This window comes from Capra hircus, chromosome 6, assembly GCF_001704415.2.
Source record: "Capra hircus breed San Clemente chromosome 6, ASM170441v1, whole genome shotgun sequence".
NCBI classification, from domain to species: domain Eukaryota; kingdom Metazoa; phylum Chordata; class Mammalia; order Artiodactyla; family Bovidae; genus Capra; species Capra hircus.
This window is the reverse complement of record NC_030813.1, coordinates 72,754,743-72,761,214: the sequence shown is the minus strand read 5'-3', so window position 1 is coordinate 72,761,214 and position 6,472 is coordinate 72,754,743.

The window sequence follows — 6,472 nt, the reverse complement described above, 5'->3', positions numbered from 1 at the left end:
CATGATGTATTCTGTATATAAGTTAAATAAGCAAGGTGACAATATACAGCCTTGTTGTACTCCTTTCCCAACTTGGAACCAGTCAGTTGTTCTAGTCCAATTCTAACTGTTGCGTTTTGACTCACATTCAGGTTTCTCGGGAGATAGGTAAGGTGGTCTGGTACTCCCATGTCTTTAACAGTTTTCCACAGTTTGTTGTTATCCACACAGTCAAGAATATCTAGAACTTCTCACGGTAGGTGGTTTATACAGTTGGGTTTTGGAGAATTAGAATTTCAACGAATGGAAGATAATGGAAGTGACATTATACATGGTAAAAACAGCATGCCTCAAAAGCTATGTATGAGGCCTCCTAAGTCTTTCTAGAGCTCCCTCAATTCCTTCTCTTTCAAGCCCCTTCACTGGTCTAGTTTATGAGAAAGCCTCCAGACTCTTTTCTCTCCTGGTGTACTCCTCATAGACCTGTTTCCCTAAATCTGGACGATATGTTATTATTTTTGCAGTGTCAGATGTAAGATGGCATGAAAGCTTTAATGTAATTATCAAAGGTTTTGATTTTTAATATTAAATGCAAGCCCTCTCTATAAATCAAACTTAAGAAGTATTCATTTTCATCGACTCAAACAGAAGAAAGAAAAAAATGTGGAAAGAATAGAAAAAGAGAAAGAAAAATTAGAGAGAAGAAGAAAGGAAGCAAGGAAGCAAAGAAGGAGGAAAAAGGGAAGAAAAAATCTTTTGTGGGTGTGGTATGAAATTTTCAACATTTATTCTTTTCTTAAGTTTAAACTAAAATCTAACTTGGATTGCATGGCTTTTTTTGATGCTGTAGCCCAGGGAATAAATCTGGCCTCAATCAACACTTCAAAGACATAAACTTTCTTTCCTTTTTTCATGCCCAAAAGGGCAAAAATGAAACATCTCTTTTTAAACTTAAATGTCCTTCATTTCCTCAATCTGACTGCTTACTGGAAATGTTTTTTAATTGCAAATTTATTCCCATATATTGTGATGCAAATAAATGAATGGCAATCGACAGCTGCATTCATTTAAAATTAGCAGAGGCCCTTGTTCCAGAGATGTCATAATCAGAGTGACCCAAATCATCATGACATGAAGGCCACAGGTCAAATTCAAGGCCAAGTTAAAAATCAATAGGAACTCTCCTTAGGAGAAACTGTGCTGTGAACTGGAATTCTTTTCCAAGAGGCTGTATTTTATTTTGCAGCATCCAAAATTTAAGATCTTTCGCAAAATAAAGACCTTGAAAGGTGAATGAGTTCTGTTTTTCTCATTTTGAGACTATGAATTCTTTACCATATATTTAATTCATCATTTAAAATTTTAATTATCATTATCTTTTGAAAATTAATTTTGATTATAGTTGCTTCACAATGATTCTATGTTCTGAGTAATATTTTTCTCTAGAGATTTATTTCACAAGCTTGATTTAATATTGTTTTTGAGTTTCCATGTGCTTTTTATTCCTAACCATGTTTCATTTTTTTCTTTAGAAAAGAGCTTAATTTGACTGAACTTACAGTTAATGTTACACTGAATTACAATAATCTGTTTTAAATGTTGCATTTTAAAGTTGTCATTGTTTAAAAATTTGGGTGTAACATCTCCATCCTGATATTACTGGGTTTCAAGTCTATTCTTGATGTCACTAGCCAAAGAGATGGCTTTGGTCTGTCAGGGACTTATGTTTGGGGGTTTTTCTCCCATTTTCCCTACATTTCCAATAGTGCCTGTCACTGCTTGCATCTCCAGGAATCTTCTCCTGATATAACTGATCCTGTAGGGATCAAAACTCTGACACTGAAATTTTTGCTGTCTGGGTCAGCACAATTTCTCTTTCTCATTTAGTTCACAGTGAACTTACAACATAACTTGAAATATTGCTCTAGGGCTTCCCTGGAGGTTCAGTGGTAAATAACATGCCAACCAATGCAGGAGACACGGGTTAGATCCTGGTTCAGGAAGATTCCACGTGCTGGTTGTATGTGGAAGATTCCACAAATAATCCACAACTACTGAAGCCTGTGTGCCTAGAGCCTATGCTCCGCAATAAGACAAGCCAGTGCAATGAGAAGCCTGCACACCACAAATGCAGAGTAGCCCCTGCTCACTGCAATTAGAGAACAGCCCGCACAGCAACAAAGACCCAGCACAGCCAAAAATAAATAAATATAATTATTTTTAAAATATTGCTTTTTGCTCTCTACAACCTTATTCTGAAACTTTGGTGAAGGTTAAAAAAAAAAAAAAGTTGTGATAAATTAATCACTGCACTGGCCAAATAGGCTAGAGAACTGTTTCTCCTTCCCTCTGTTACTTTGAGAAATCACTTCTCTTAGGATGGATAATCAGTAAAGTCCTACTGTATAGCACAGGCAGCTATATTCAATATCTGAGATAAATAATATAATGTAAAAGAACATGAAAAAGAATACATATATATGTATAAATGAGTCGTTGTTCAGTAGAAATTATAAATCAACTATACTTCAATAACATTTTTTAAAAAAGAAATCATTTCTCTTGAGTTTTGTCTATAAAAGGAAGAAGTTGCACTGGTGAGATCTAAAATTCTCACAGTTTAGAAATCTAAGGTGCTTTTTATTTTGTTAAATTTTGAATCTCCTGCAGATATTTTCTAGAAAAACTATATGCTTTTTTTTTAGTTCAATATACCCTAGTTTCTTCTCTGTAGCTTCATTTGTCCTCTGTAAGGAGACCCACCATTAAGCCTTCAAAACTGAAGACAGAGATTTAAGTCCTGCTCAAGTAGGCTGTAGTCCATGGGGTCGCTAGGAGTCTAACACGACTGAGCGACTTCACTTTCATGCATTGGAGAAGGAAATGGCAACCCACTCCAGTGTTCTTGCCTGGAGAATCCCAGGGATGGGGGAGCCTGGTGGGCTGCCGTCTCTGGGGTCGCACAGAGTCGGACACGACTTAAGTGGCTTAGCAGCATCAGCAGCAGCAAGTATTGTTGACAGTACCCTTGCTGCCAGTTGGGCCCTAACGTCTTATTCTGGTTCTGGTAACCAGAACACAGGGTCTCATCCATGATAGTATCTGCAGCTTGAGTCACAGAGGTATTCCCTAAATGCTGAGAGAGTGACGGAGGTGAGCCAGGGAGCTCCAGAAGGAGCCAAGCTCCTCCTGCTCCTCAGGGAGCCCAGACCACATTTTGCATTACTCTCCCCTGTTTCTCTTCCACTCAAATCCCTGGCTTCCTTGAATCCTGGCTACTTGAAATTGCTGTTCTTTTTCTGAAAGACTGTCCAGTACCTCTCTGTCTGTGGAAGCTCATTCCTTCCACTCCTGAGTCAGATGACATCGTCTCAGCAGCCGCACTCTTTAGAATTACAGCCCCTCCCCTTTGCACCCAATCCTATTGTCCTTCTCTGCTATTAGCGTTTATCACTAACAAACACACCTTGTATGTTATTTTAAAATTTTATTTACCATTTTATTGTTTATCTTTCCTTACTAGAACCAAAGTCCAGAAGAGCAGAGAAAAAAATTTTTTTAAACTCCCTCCCATCTCATTCCCCATCCCAGCCCTTTAGGCTGATACAGAGTCCCCATTTGAGTTTCCTGAGCCATACAGCAAATTCCCATTGGGTATATTTTACATATGTTAATGTAAGTTTCCATGTTACTCTTTCCATATATCTCACCCTCTCCTCCCCTCTTCCCATGTCCATAAGTCTATTTTCTATGTCTGTTTCTCCATTGTTGTCCTGTAAATAAATTCTTCAGTACCATTTTTCTAGATTCCATATATATGTGTTAGAATACTGTATTTGTCTTTCTCTTTCTAACTCACTTCACTCTGTATAATAGATTCTAGGTTCATCCCCCTCATTATAACTGACTCAAATGCTTTTCTTTTTATGGCTGAGTAATATTCCACTGTGTAAATGTACCACAACTTCTTTATCCATTCATCTGTCAATGGGCATCTAGGTTGCTTCCGTGTTCTAGCTATTGTAAATAGTGCTAGTGCAATGAACAATGGGATATATGTGTCTCTTTCAGTTATGGTTTCCTCCGGGTATATGCCTACGAGTGGGATTGCTGGGTCATATGGTGGTTTTATTCCTAGTTTTTTAAGAAATCTCCATACTGTCTTCCATAGTGGCTATATCAGTTTACATTCCCACCAACAGTGAAAGAGCATTCCCTTTTCTCCACATCCTCTCCAGCATTTACTGTTTGCAGACTTTTTGATGAGGGCCGTTCTGATTGGTGTGAGGGGATATCTCATTGTAGTTTTTATTTGCATTTTTCTAATAATGAGCAGTGTTGGGCATCTTTTCATGTGTTTGTTAGCCATCTGTATGTCTTTTTTGGAGAAATGTCTGTTTAGGTCTTTTTCCCACTTTTTGACTGGGTTGTTTGTTTTTCTCGAATTGAGTTGTATGAGCTGCTTGTATATTCTGGAAATTAATCCTTTGTCAGTTGTTTCATTTGCTATTATTTTCTCCCATTCTGAGGGTTGTCTTTTCACCTTGTTTAATGTTTCCTTTGCTGTGCAAAATTTTAAGATTAGTCAAGTCCCACTTGTTTGCTTTTGTTTTTATTTCCATTACTCTAAAAGGTGGGTCATAGAGGATCTTGCTTTGATTTATGTCATCTAGTGTTCTGCCTGTATTTTCCTCTAAGAGTTTTATAGTTTCCGGTCTTACATTTAGGTCTTTCATCCATTTTGAGTTTACCTTTGCGTATGGTGTTAGGAAGCGTTCTCATTCTTTTACATATACCTGTCCAGTTTTCCCAGCACCATTTATTGAAGAGGCTGTCTTTGCCCCATTGTATATTCTTGCTTTGTTTGTCAAAAATAAGGTACCCATAGGTGCATGGGTTTATTTCTGGGCTTTCTATCTTGTTCCATTGGTCTATATTTCTGTTTTTGTGCCAGTACCATACTGTCTTGATGACTGTAGCTTTGTAGTATGATCTGAAATCAGGAAGGTTGATTCCTCCAGCTCCATTCTTCTTTCTCAAAACTGCTTTGGCTATTCGGGGTCTTTTGTGTTTCCATATGAATTGTGAAATTTTTTGTTCCAGTTCTGTGAAAAATGCCTATCAAATGGTAATTTAATAGGGATCACATTAAATCTGTAGATTGCTTTTGGTACTATAGTCATTTTCACAATATTGATTCTTCCTACCCAGGAACATGGAATATCTCTCCATCTGTTTATGTCATCTTTGATTTCTTTCATTAGTGTCTTATAATTTTCTGTGTACAGTTCTTTTGTCTCCTTAAGTAGGTTTATTCCTAGATATTTAATTGTTTTTGTTGCAGTGATGAATGGGACTGATTCCTTAATTTGTCTTTCTGATTTTTCATTGTTAGTATATAGAAATGCAAGTGATTTCTGTGTATTGATTTTGTATCCTGAAACTGCTAAATTCACTGATTAGCTCTAGTAATTTTCTGATACTATCTTCAGGGTTTCCTATATACAGTATCATGTCATCTGCAAACAATGAGAGATTTACTTCTTCTTTTCTGATCTGGATTCCTTTTATTTCTTTTCTTCTCTGTTTGCTGTAGCTAGGATTCCCAGAACTATGTTGACTAATAGTGGTGAAAATGGACACCCTTTTCTTGTTCATGATCTTAGGAGGAATGCTTTCAGTTTTTCACCATTGAGAATAATGTTTGCTATAGGCTTATCATATATGGCCTTTACTATGTTGAGGTAGGTTCCTTCTATGCCCATTTGTTTGAAGAGTTTTACTCACAAATGGGTGCTGAATTTTGTCAAAGGTTTTCTCTGCATCTATTGAAATTATCATGTGATTTTTATCTTTCAGTTTGTTAATATTGGTGTATCACTTTGATTGATTTGTGTATATTGAAGAGTCCTTGCATCCCTGGAATAAACCCAACTTGATCATAGTGTATGAGCTTTTTGATGTGTTGCTGAATTCTGTTAGCTAAAATTTTGTGTGTGTGTGTGTGTGTGTTTTTATGCCAGGTTTGAGAGAGAGAAGCTTTGTGAAGGGGAAAGGATTGAGACTGGGCCTCTTTAAAAGAGCCTTGCTGGCACTGAGGGGCCTGAGGATGTCCTTTGACCTCTGTGAGGAGTCATGTGAAAAATTAATGCAAAAAATTCATGATGGAGTATGTCAGTGTTGTAAAGAAGTTCTTGAATGTCGTGTAAAAAATACATCAAGTACAAACCATTATCAAAGCCTAACAATGAGATCAAGCCCTGGGCCTTTGGAGTAGGAGCATTGACTCCAAGACCTTAGACTACCGGAGAACTAACCCTAAGGAGTATCAAATAATGAGAACTCACACAAAGGAAATCACTTGAATACAAAACCCTGCATCACCCAACCACCAGTAGCACCCTGTGCACGACACATCATCTAAACAATAAAGCAAAAATACAAATCCAATGATCAGCAGACAGGATTACCACCTCACTCAGCCTTGCCCATC